The sequence below is a fragment of the Carcharodon carcharias genome, chromosome 5 (assembly GCF_017639515.1).
Source record: "Carcharodon carcharias isolate sCarCar2 chromosome 5, sCarCar2.pri, whole genome shotgun sequence".
NCBI lineage: Eukaryota > Metazoa > Chordata > Chondrichthyes > Lamniformes > Lamnidae > Carcharodon > Carcharodon carcharias.
In genome coordinates this window covers 171,654,641-171,668,250 of record NC_054471.1, presented here as the reverse complement: position 1 = coordinate 171,668,250, position 13,610 = coordinate 171,654,641, and positions in this window count along the sequence as shown.

The following is a 13,610-nucleotide window of genomic DNA, read 5'->3' as shown; positions in this document are numbered from 1 at the left end:
TAGTCAATGTGCAATCGCACCCAGGGTCTACCAGGCCACTCCTGCTAGTTTGGCATATAGGTCTTCAGTCTTGGGAATCAGGTCCCTGTCCAGTTTGGTTGCTCTGTTGACTGTTAGTTTATGGTCACCATGGATCCAGGTGGCCTGGTCTGGTTTAAGGACAGAGACTATGGGTGCTGTCTACTCTGAGAACTAAACCGCTTTTATGACATGCAGCATTTCTAATTGGTTCAACTCAGCGTCAACCATCTCTCTCAGGGCGTATGGCACCTGTCTTGCTTTCAAGAAGTGAGGGGTTGTTTCTGGGTCTAAGTAAACCTTGGCCTATAGGCCTTGGATTTTTCCCAGTTCATCCTTAAAGATGGTGTCATTTTTTTTTTAGCAGCTCAGGTAGTCCTCTTGCTCACAACTCAAAGATTTCAGACCAGCTTAATTTAATCTATTTCAAACAATCGTTCTCTAGAAGGCTTGGCCCTTCACCTCCTACCAATGGCACTGATGGCTGTGCTGATTGGCACCTATAGTGAACAGTTGCTCTGGTGATACCATAAGACCACAAGACGTAGGAGCAGAAGTAGGCCATTCAGCCCATCAAGTCTGCTCCGCCATTCAATGAGATCATGGCTGATCTGATAATTCTCAACTTCACTTTCCTGCCTTTTCCCCATAACCCTTGATGCCCTTACTGATTAAAAATCTGTCTATCTCAGCCTTGAAAATACTTAACGACCCAGCCGCTACAGCTCTCTGCAATAAAGAATTTCACAGATTGACTACCCTCTGAGAGGAGAAATTCCTCCTCACCTCTGTTTTAAATGGGCGCCCCCTTACTCCAAGATTATGCCCTCTGGTCCTAGACTCTCCCATAAGGGGAAACCACCTCTCAGCACCTACCCTGTCAAGCTCCCTAAGAATCTTACATGTTTCAATAAAGTCACCTCTCATTCTTCTAAATTCCAATGAGTATTGGCCCAACCTACTCAACCTCTTCTCATAAGAAAATCCCTTCATACCCAGGATCAACTTAGTGAACCTTCTCTGGACTGCCTCCAATACCAGTATATCTTTCCATTGATAAGGGAACCAAAACTGTTCGCAGTGTTCTAGGTGTGGTCTAACTAGTGCCTTATATAGTTTCAGCAAGACTTCCCTATTTTTATACTCTATTTCCTTTGAAATAAAGGCCAACATTCCATTTGTCTTCCCTATTACCTATTGAACTTGTATGGTAGCTTTTTTGGGATTCATGCCCAAGGACTCCCAAATCCCTCTGCGCTGCAGCTTTCTGCAGTCTTTCTCCATTTAAATAATATTCAGCTCCTCTATTCATCCTGCCAAAGTGCATAACCTAACATCTTCCCACATTATATTCCATCTGCCAAGCTTTTGCCCACTCGCTTAATCTGTCCACATCCCTCTGTAGACACCTTGGGCAGAATTTTTCATATGGTGGGCGGGCTGGGCAGGAGCGGGCAGGGGCAGGCATGGAGCCAATTTTATGTGGATGGGCCAATTAAGGCCCATCCAGCATGAATCGCAGCTCCCGAGATCAGCGATAAGGGGTGGGCGGCGGTGGGAGGCCAATGTCTGCTGGGTCCACTGGCGACCTGGCGGCCTATTCAAAAATGGCGAAGGCAGCCATCCTAAGGCTGCTACTGATTTCGGTCAGGAGCTACACGATGGAGAACGTCTTCAGAGAGCAGGCCAGGTGGGAGGGCAGGCCAGCTGGGCATTTGGCCCTGAGGTTCTCCAATGAGTGACCTCGAGGTAGCGCGGTAGTGAATGAAAGTCACTGCATGCCTGAACAGAGCGTCTGTCACCAGCTTGACACAACTGTGGACAGCTGATTGGGAAATTCCACAAAGGTCACCCACCAACCCCTGGAAAGAGCTGGAGGCATAGAAGTTAAGGGCAACTGTGAACTTCAGCACCACTGGCTTGGTGTGTCCACCCAGTTAGAGCTGATCTCAGGGCCAATCATCTGACAGATGGAGGTTACTATCTCCCTTGAGAGACGGACCCTCCTTCGGCATTGCACCTCAGACATATTGAGGTAGCTGCATTGCCACCTGTAAACCGTGGCAGCAGGATGGTGGCGTCTTCTGCGGCCCCTTCCGCCTTGGATTCCTGTTCACCCTGTGCCCCTTGTGCCTGCGCCTGTCCTCCCAAAGGTGGCTCCCCTGGAGGCTGAATATGGACTCTTGGCCTCCTCCCACTTCTGGCCCTCTCTTCCTCCTCAGAGGAGGTGCCTCCAGCAGAGACCACAATCCCCGACCCCAGGATAAGGGAAAGCTGCCTGATACTCGGAAGGCCCCAAGTGTTATGATTCCTCCAGAGTCCCGAACCGAAGTGTTATTTCTATGAAAGCAACTCTGATGTGAAATGAAGTTGTCCTGTTCACACAAGCAAGTAGCAGTAAGTAATAAACTGAAGTTCTACCAATTCGCACTAGTGAGCCCACTCACCCTTCTTATCCCGTCCATGGATGAGGTTTTTAAAAATGGGGCCTACCCGCCTGCCTGTTGCGTCCATGCAACGCACCGAAAATCGCACGGGCTGCAATAAATCATATTCAGTTGCTGCCCCAAGGGCCTTTAACTGGCCTGTTAATTAATGGTGGGCACGCCTCGGAACACAGAAATATCGTGATGGCGCGCAGTGATGTCGGGATGCACACCTGACATCATCGCGCATCATTTTACGCGTCGGTGTGTTGTGCCCTCCCCTGCATGCCAACTGAAAAATTCTGCCCCTTATGTCATCCTCACCACTTGCCTTCCCACCTATTTTTGTGTTAATTGCAAACTTGGCGATAGTACATTCACTTCCCTTGTCCAGGTCATTAATATATACTGTAAATAACTGAGGCCCCAGCACTGATCCCTGTGGCACTCCACTGGTTACAGCTTCCATCCCGAAAATGCCCACCAGTCCCAACTCTGTCTTCTATTAGTTAGCCAATTCTCTATCCATGCTAATATAGTGGTCTCAACACCACGGGCTCTTACCTTATTAAGTAGACTTATGTGTAGTATCTTATCGAATGCCTTTTAGAAATTCAAATATATTACAGCTACTGGTTCCCCTTTATCTATCCTGCTTGTTACCTCCTCAAAGAATTCTAATAAATTTGTTAGACATGATTTCCCCTTCATGAAGCCATGCTGACTCTGCTTGATTAGATTATGTATTTTTAAATGCTCTGCTATTACATCAGCATTTTCTCAACGACAAATGTTAAGCTAACTGGCCTATAGCTATCTGGTTTTTTTTGTCTCGCTCCCTTTTTGAATAAGGGTGTTACATTTCCTTCCCCCCTCCTTTTGCCCTGTGATTATTTAGTATTTTTGGAATACTATTAGTATCTTCTACCGTGAAGACAGAAGCAAAGTATTTATTTAACTCCTCTGCCTTTTCCTGGTTCCACATTGTTATTTCCCAGCCTCATTCTCTAAGGGGCCCAAGTTCACTTTGGCCTCTCTTCCTTTTTATATATTTAAATAATCTCTTACTGTCCGTTTTTATATTATTTGCTAGTTTACCCTTAAAGCTTATTTTCTCCCTCTTCATTATTCTTTGGGCGTCTTTTTTGTATTTTAAAACTTTCCCAATCCTCTGGCTTACCACTAATCTCTGCCACATTGTATGCTTTTTCTTTCAATTTGATACTGTCCTTAGCTCCCTTTGTCAATCATGGTTGGTTTATCCTCTTCCTTGAATCCTCCTTCCTCACTGGGATAAATCTTTGAGAGTCATGAACTATTTTCTTAAATGTCTGCCATTGTTCATCAACTGTCTTTTCTGATAAAGTGCTTTCCCAGTCCAGTCCAGCCAACTCTGCCCTCATTCCTTTGTAAGTACCCTTATTTAAGTTTAGTACAGTTGTTTCCAACCCAAGATTCTCACTCTCAAACTGAATGCTAACTTCTACCATATTATGGTCACTTTTCCCTAGAGTTCCCTTTACTCTGAGATCATTTATTAAACCTGCCTCATTACGCATTACCAGATCCAAAATAGCCTGATCCTTGGTTTGATTCACAACATATTGTTCTAAGAAACTGTCCCAAATATACTCTGAATTCTTGCTCTGCCAATTTGATTTTCCCAGTCTACATGAAGATTAAAGTCACCCATGATTAATGTACTGCCTTTTTTACATGACCTCATTATTTCCTTATTTATTCTCTGTCCTACAGTATAGCTACTGTCAAGGGGCCCATAGACTGTTCCCAGCAGTGTCTTTTCCCCTTGTTATTTCTTACCTCCACCCATATGGATTCTACATCTTCTGATCCAAGACCGTTTCTTGCTATCGTACTTATTCCATCTTGTACTAACACCTTTTACTTGGATTTCTTCACCTGTGTACATTTTCAACTTGGCAGATGTTTGTTCCAAATTTAATTGTTGATCACCTTTATTTAAATATCTGCAAGTGTGTTCTCCTAGTACAGTGGTATAGAAGCTCTTGGGTCTACTTCCATTTTTCATGGTTTACAATTCACTTGCACTCTAACAAATATTGGCCATGTCTCCCTAACTTCCATGTTGAATAATGAATAAATGTCACAATTGGTTGTCTCTGGTTCTTCTACACTATAGACTTCATTGGATTACGTTTGTTGTTTGGAAGCCTGTTTAAATCTCGCTTTGCACTGTCTTACGTGTCCACTTCTGTGACAAAAATAACATTTTACTTTTTAAAATTGTCAATCGCTAGAAGACTGTTTCCACATCGATGAAAGTTATTTTAGGATTTCGTTTCTAAGCTGTTTCCTCTCACTTTTCAGTTAGCACAGGCCATTTCCCACTTCGCGGCGGAGTCCCGGCTTTTTGCACTACTGTTCCCGCCCAACCAGGAGAACGGCGCCATTTTGCGCCCCTTGAATTGCTTGTGAATCCCTTTATAGCACTTTCCATTGCCAGTGCTATTTCTAATGCTTTCTTAAAATCAAGATTCACTTCAGCCAGCAATCTTCATTGAATAGTGTCTTCCTGCATGCCACATACTAAATGATCTCTAAGCATGTCATTCAGCATTTCACCGATATCACAATATTCTGTTAGTTATTTTAATTTTGTCATGTGGGTAGAAATTTTCTCCTCTGGGGCTTTATTCTGTGAATTAAACCTAAACCTCTGCATTGTGACCGAGGGCTTGGGTTGAAAATGTCCCTTTAATAATGTCTACTAATTCACTAAAAGTCTTTCAATCTGGGGCACTGGGGGTCATCAAGATTTGAATTAAACTGCAGGTCTTGCTCCCACAAATACTCAGGAGAATCACTCTCCTCTTTTCCTCCCTCATGATTTTGTTTACTTGAAAGAAGAACATAAGACATTCTATATACTGAGACTAATCATCTGTGGCTGGCAGAAAGGGATCGATTTTGCCAAACTGTGGCATTTTGTATGAGTATATCTTTTCTTTTAATGAATTTAGGTACTAACAATTGCTGGGTGGGGTACAGCACTGAATCTGATTTATCTTTGTCGCCAGTTTGTTATAGAGTTGATCTTCAGACAACTTTTCTTAGTGGAAACATTTAACTTTATTTACAAGATAGCAGTAGCAACTACACATGTGCATCAAACTCCATAACTAAAGAAGAATTCTCTTGTAGAGGTTCCCCAAACTGTTAACACATTGGTTTACACAGATCATGTGATCTTACAACACAGGATTATTCTTAAAGCTACAGTCCCACATTTCCCAAAAGTATAATTATTACAGTGGGGAAGAGTAACTCACACTGTTCCCAAAGGAAAACCTGCAGGAAGGCATCGCTGAACCGTAGTGCCACATCTTGTCTGTTCTGTGACATTTGCCAGCTGAAGGCTGAGATCAAGGTGATGTCTCTAGCACACTGATGCTGCTGTAGGTATTAAGTGTCTGAATGCGTGCTGCTTAAAAATGGTACCAGGACCTCTGATCCCATCAGTTGACAGTAGGTTCAGTGACTTCCTGCCTGCCTCCGCTGCATAATTGACTGGGCTCCGCCCCTATACATATTTTACTGTTCAGCTATGAGTAATCACCATCTGCCCACCATTCATGATTTAAGGGGAAGTCCTGCTCTCTTCTGGGTCTGCCGTTGGGACCTGCATGGGGAGAGCTAAATTCTGTCCACAGTCCCTATAAAAGGGAAGTTGCACCAATACGTGGTTTCCTGCTAGATTTTTTTTGTCATTTAGGAAGAATCAATGACAGACCAAGGGCAGGAGAGGGCTCTCAGATTTTGTGATGCTGCCCTGAACTCACTGTGTAGAGGTTTAGGCCAATAAGGAAGTTATGTTTCCAATGGGGGAAATAAGCCCCCAGCCTGTACCTGCAAAGGGATTGGGAACAGGTGGCGAAGGTTGACAATGCCTGGAGCGTGGAAGCACAAACCTGGCAGCAGTGCCGCAAAATATCTGATGACCTCACCTGGGTGAGTGAATACATCTTCACCTCATATCTCTCACCCACCACACCGCACACCTCTCAGGCTGCTCAATGCATTCACTCACCCAGCTACACCCCCTGGCACTTAAAACTTGCTGGCTGCCAACGTTACCTTCACACACCTAATCATGCCTGTCACATGCACTCTCAGTGGCTCCACATGCCTCCAGCTACTCAGCTATGGCATGTGCATCACCCAAACTCACTGAAACACAGCCACTCACATTCTGTCCAATCACTTGCATGAGAAGATTCCTCATAAGATGGGGAGAGGTGGATTATTAGTGGAGGGCCACAAGGATCCATTCCCTCAGCACCCTTGAATGTATGGTTCTGAGGACCACAGGCACCAATGCAAGGGAATCAAAGGCACTGGGCAATGCTGAGGGCATCATAGGTGACGGTAAGTTGCTGGTTTATCCACCTACTCCACTGACTCCTCATCTTCAACCTGAAAGATGCCATGAAATGGACACTGTATGTGGAATGACTGTGGACCTTCTGGTTTCCTCCCGACTCTTTGCTCACCCCTACCCTTTCCTAAATGTTTTTGTGCTTTCAGGCAGCCAAGAACTGCCAGCTGCTCAGCCCTTGTGGGCTCACATGGAAGGGCAAGAGAAGGAAGAGAGCTTGGAGGAAGATGCATTATCACTTGACCTTACACAGGCAGCCACCAGCTCAGATACTGGCACTGTGCGAACCTTAGGCTAGTTTAGAGTCAGGATCTGCACGTCATAAATCTCAAAGCACGTGGGCTGCAGCCAGGCCATGGGGATAGGTCAAATCATTTTTAAAACTCCCCAGAGGAAGAGGTCACAGACCAGTTCACCTGCAGGGAACTCTGATGAGGTCCTTGTTGTGTAGTAAAAATGCACATTGAGATGCTTGGGGCATTGTCAGATCTGCCAGATATCATCCCCAGTCAATGGAGGAATGGGACTCCATTGCGCCACAGGGCATCATGCAGAGCTTGGAGCTCATCCTTTCCACCACGGAAATGATGGCACCTCCTTTGGCAGTGCTGCCAGGCCAGCCCATGATGGAGCACCTGCTGTGTGCTGTCTCAGCTTCCACTGCAACACAGGCAGAGTCCTCTCAATGTCTCAGTGTTGCAGTGGAGGCTCAGACAGGCGTCACCAGATCCCACAGCTCCTGGTGTGTAGGCACAGATTGCTGTGATCGTGGATGCATATCTGAGTGCTCAATGGAACATGGAGGCTCTCACAGCAGTCCAGGAATCTGTGCTTCAGCAGATATGAGGATTGATGAGGTGCTGTCCTGTGGGAGTGGCAGTAGCTCCGTGGTAAGATTAGTATTGGTCACACTGCAACTGTACATCGACATGGTGGCAGCCCTTGTGGTTGTAGTATTTCTTCCTGTTGACATGGTGGGGGGGCCCATGGAGTCATATGCATGCAGTTGATGGCATCCTGCACCATTGGGAAGCCTATTATCCTGGTGGACACAGGTACCCTTTCATCCTGGTCTTCCCCTGTCAGGAAGAAGAAAATAAAGTCTTTCCTCCAGTAGAGCCTCTGTCATCACCCAGATACTCCTGTGATGACAAAAAGCAACAGGTTGGCTAATGTTGCCAGGTCCTGCCTGGAAGGAACCAATTGAGAAGAACAACAGTATGACTCTGGTCTTCACAGCAATTGAGAGGGCTATTCTCAGTCTCCAGGGGCAGCATTTCCCCCCCCCCCCCGCCAGGGGGGTTGTGCAGGGGTGGGCATGGGCGGGCAGATTTCCAATTGGTGCCCCTAGTCGGGGGCACACTGCCATTTTATGCGGGTGGGCCAGTTAAGGCTTGCCCAGTGTGACCTCCGCCCGGAAGTGCTGTGCACTCCCTGTGCAGACAGGGGAGGGGGGTTCCATGAGCCGGGAGTGTGCTCTTTCATGCATGCGCACAAAAGAGCGCACAGATCTCCCTGAGGCAAAGTGCTGTCTCAGGGAAATCAGCTCAAGTTTGAAAACTTTATCAAAGGGAGAAAAAAAATATTCCTGACATGTCCCCTTGTATGACACTGTCAAGTGAGCAGGGACATGTCAATTACTTTCATTTAAAAACTTTACATTTTTTTAAAATCCCTCATGAAGGTTCATCCTGCCCGTGGATACGGTTTCAGGTTTTTTCCGAAGTCCGCCTGGGGTCTTCACCTGTCCGGCAACCTTAAGGTTGGACGGGCAGGTCCAATAATTGGGTTATTTACTTTTTTAAAGACCTTAAATGGCCGTTGACAGTTCAGCGGGCACGCAGCTGAATCAGCTGCATGCCCGCTGAACTGAAAATCTAAATGACATGCAGTGACAGTGGGACGCACGCCTGAAATATAAGCTGGTAGAGGGGGGTGGGACAGGTAGAGCTGGATAGAGAGTCAGTGATAGGTGGAGGCAAAGAAGAGATTGCCAAAGATGTTGTAGACAAAGGGGTGTTGACGGTGCTGATATTAGGTAAGGAATGTGCTAATGGTGACATTAAGGATAGAAAGCAGGACAAACAAGTGGCAGATGGCCCTAGTGGGGGTGGGGTGCGAGGGGGAAGGGATCAAAATGGGCTAAAAGGTGGAGATAAAATGATAGATTTAAAAATAGGTGGGAAAAGAAAAATATATTTTAAAATTGTCAATTATTGGAAAAAGGGGGATCAGAAAGGGGGTGGGGATGGAGGAGAGAGTTCATGATCTGAAGTTGTTGACCTCAATGTTAAGTCCGGAAGGCTGTAGAGTACCTAGTCAGAAGATGAGGTCCTGTACCTCCAGTTTGCGTAAAGCCAAAAGCACCTCAGCTGCAACTCAAGTGAAATAAGCGAAAGACTTGCATTTAAAAAAACATCATTCATGATGACTAGATGTCTCAGCTGATGGAGTACATTTTTCGAAGTGTAGTCACTGATGTATTGTAGGATATGTGACAGCTAATTTGCGCACAGCAAGCTTCCACAAAAAGCAATATGACAATAATCAAGTAGTCTGCGTTTATGATGTTGATTGAGGAATAAGTATTGCTAAGACACTGGTGATAACTCCCTAGCTTTTCTTTTAAATAGCTCCATGGGCTCTTTTATTTCACCTGAGAGAGTGGATAGGGCCTTAGTTTAATATCTCATCTGGAAGATGACATCTCTGACAGTAGCACTCCCTCAGTACTGTACTGGAGTGTCAGCCTAGAGTGTTGTGCTCAACTCCTGGACTGGGACTCAAATCCACAATCTTTTAACTCAGAGGCAAGAGTGCTACCACTGCTGATATGTGACTCTTTAAATAGCCTCAGAACAGGACTCATCTCATTTCACAATGCTTATTCTTTCAGGAGTGAACAGGAAGGCACTCCCTGCACAAGCATTGGACAATTTCAGTATTTGTGCATTGCATCAGCCCGTTGGCATCTGTGATATCATGATCGCTCTCTTTCATCCTCTTCTGGGCACACGCAGGGGATGCACCTATAGCTGGAAGTTGGAGTTTCCTCCCCATTTGCCCCAAGTTACATCAGCAAAAGATTGTGGAATATTGGGCGGGCATAAGCGAATTGCGCATGTAGCTACACTATGCCATGTTTGGTCAAATCATTTTTTTAAACACCTGTCCATCAAACCTTTTGTATCACTGCCCACATAAGTGGCCATGCCATCACCCCACCTCCCCCGTTCTCAAATGTGTGTCCTGCAATTGCGCCTGTTCTCAAAATGTGTCCAAAATTTCAGGTGCTGAAGGAAATGTGGAATCTTTCTGTTCTTTTACCTTGCATTATTTGAGTCTTTTTAAAGAGTAATATCCATCTTTGGGGAGAACTGGTCTGTATTATTTGTTTTGCTAAATGCACTTTTGTCAAATATGTTACATTGTGCCCACTTGGAGAAATCGGGGCCTTTGTTTCAGTGATAGCAGAATAACAGTGTGAAAATTGTATTCCATTAAATTTGCTGTACAATAGACATAAGTCTGCAGCACACTGTACATAAAGTCCAGCTTTTCAAATGGAGGTCAGGGACCAGCAGTGTGAAGGTGGGAGGTAAAATTAACATACCCGCCTGTGGTGAGATTGCATTCAGTGTAATGTCTGAACATTAAGTTAAGCTAAAGTTCAAGTGCCTTAGCTGATGCCATTGAGGTGATAGTGTTTCCCAGAAGCCTGATGTGGAAAACTGCTCCATTTGCTACTATTTACAATTTGGTTTCTTAATAAGAACAAAAACATATAAATACTTTGAAAATTCAGCTGGTTAGAAAGCAGTAGAGCCATTCTAAGCACCTGTGTCTTTCGATCTCTGTTCTTCCCTTCACCATTGAGGGCATACTTCATTTTTCTGCTCTTCTGATAATGCACTATTTTCATATCTCTTCATCTTGAAAAGAATTTCCTAGTGAGCTACTTGCTCTACTAGCTTGTCTGATTTCCACTGCGGTCTCCAGTATCCTTCCACACAGTTTGCCAAGGCATCTAATCTGGTATGTCAGCAAACTTCCATATCATTCCTCTTCTCCATGTCCAAATCATTCATATCAATGGAAAACGAAAGTTCCAGCACAAAACCCTAGAGCACTCAATTACCTTAAACGTGTCAATCAAAACATCCATTTACGCCTACCTATGTTTTCTATCCTTCGACAACCCCCTTTTTACGTGAAATAAAAACAGAAAATGCTGGAAAAACTCAGCAGGTCTGGCAGTACCTGCGCAGAGAGAAACAGAGTTTGCGTTTCGAGTCCAACCTCACTCTTCTTTGGAACCCCTTTTTATATGGTAACACTCCTTTAATAACAAGTCCCTAGTATTTGAAATTCACCCCCAATTAAATCTTCTAAACAGTTGTATATTCAGTTTGGGTTCTCTGATCACAAGAACAATAGACCAAATTTTGCTGCAGCAGGGCATCTAACAGCAACTGTTATGGTTAGGCTTGCTCTTACATGTTTAGTTTTTAAAAAAAAATTACATGGCAAATTGTCGAAATTGTGAGTTGATAATATCACAGTGGGGGAAATAGAGCGTCTAGGACATGTGTGAACTAGGCAAGCAGTTGGTTTAATAAGCAATCAATCAGATTGAAAGGTTGTGAAATTAACAGTGCAAGGGTTGAGAAGGAAGTGTAACCTAGAATAGAGAGATTCAATATCAAATCAAGTACAGAAAGAAAAAGAAAGATTGGATTGAGAGAGAAAAAAAGGAAAAAGATAAAAATTCAATATAAAATATTTCATTTATTAAATTTCCAAAAGCAATCAACTGGAAAGAATGATTGTTCACACTTGTAACTGTCACTTGGTAGTACAGAACTTGAATATCACTGAAAAGAAAGACATGTTGCCAAAGCTTTTCACCTTGCACTCATCAGGACAACCACAAGAATACCACAATTGTTGTGTTATGGGTTCATTTGATGTCTCAATGATGAGATTTTGAGAATTGTATGCTTAAACAAGAATCGTTTAATGTTAATCTTTAACTATGTACAAATCCCAGCATGATGCCATTGCCATGCAGGTAGGCTGCTTCTAGAATGTTTTGAGTCTATTACCATGTGATTCTATACATCATGCCGGCGTGGTGTTATTCTCCAGTCCCACATTAACCCTTGCTTTGTCCAGCACCTTTAAATTACAATGGCATGCAAGCGTATACAACTTCCTCCTTTCTTTTTCAAAAGAAAACTTTCCTCCCTTCCAACGGAGTATAACTATTTGTAATACAATCTTTACTTGCTATCCCGTCTCCCCCACCCCAAGTCTCTGACTTTATGACTTCTGTCACTCTGTAGATTACTGTGGGTGATACAGTGATACAATAATCTGTATCACTCACAGTAATCCACAGAGTGACGAAGTAAACTCATTGTATCACCCATAATAATCTACAGAATGAGAGAATAAACTCACTGTATCACCCATAGTAATCTACAAAGTGTTGACAGTCTTGAGGCTTGACAGCTCTCCCAAATCTCGGTCTGTCATGTTTGGAGGAATGGCAGTAGTACTCTTTTATTCCTGGTACTTGGTTATCTCCTTCTGCACTCCTTTTGAGTTGCATTCCTTTTTATTAACAACCCATCTGCTTTTGTCAGACACTGGGTTTGTCCCATTCCTTCTGAAGGGAATGTGCCCTCTGTTCATTCCTAGAGTGGACTTGAATTTTCTTTTTCTGTGGTGTCTGCCATGTTTCATTTCCACCTTCATTTCCACTTTTTTCACAATTTCAGCCAAACACTTGTTTACTGTTTTATTTTCAAATTGTTTTGCAAGTTTTTAATTCTTTTCATTCAGCTCAATGGTTCTCAGTACGTCTGAGATGTCCAGTGCTTTTTCTTCTTTTAGTTCCTTGTACTTCAGTGTCGGCTTTACATTTTCCAATCTTACTTCTGTCTAATGTTTCTCTGTCAGCAACAGAACATTGTCCTTGTCTTTTATTTTGGTTTCACTGTTGGCCAGCTCTGCCTCTGACGAAGTCTTAATTTGTTTCAGTTCTGTAATTGTGCCACTCATAGCCTAATTATCTGCTCGCACTTGGAGAGTTCTATGATGTTTCATTTCGATGCTTCCTTTTTTCATTCAACTGCTTCATCAGTTCTTCTGTCTGTTTCTTGTAGCGTGGCTTCCTTTTGGAATCTGGAACATTGCTGAGTTTTATCTGCTAACTGGCTCTTCAGGTTGCTCAGTGACGGTAAATTTATTTTCCTTTTTGTAATTTTCCAGAGGAACAAACTTTGACCTGAGAGATTCTTGTAGCATGTGAAGATTCTTCAACAGGTTTTCCTTTTCTTTGTGAAGCTCGCTTACTTCATCTTAAGTTTCCTGTAATTCTGTAGAGTCTCCTTGCGTTTCTTTGCTGTTCTTCTATTCTGCTATTTAAGGCAGTCTTCATGCCTTCATATTGCTGAATGGTTAGACTTTCCATTTGCATTTGATCTTGAAGGACAATCAGCTGTTCTTTCAGCTCCTTATTTTTTGTTGACCTCTTGCCAACCCACTCTGGGCTTCAGTGCATTGTTTTCTTGCTACTGATAGTCCCAATGCATCTTTTTCTGAAATCATATTCAACATCCTTGTTAGCTTCTCATGTTTTTCCATGGCTACATATTGATTCTTCAAGGAGTCTTTTCAGGATCGCAACATCTCTGCATGTCTTCTCTGCCTGCCGTTTTGCCTGGCTGTACATTTGAATGAGT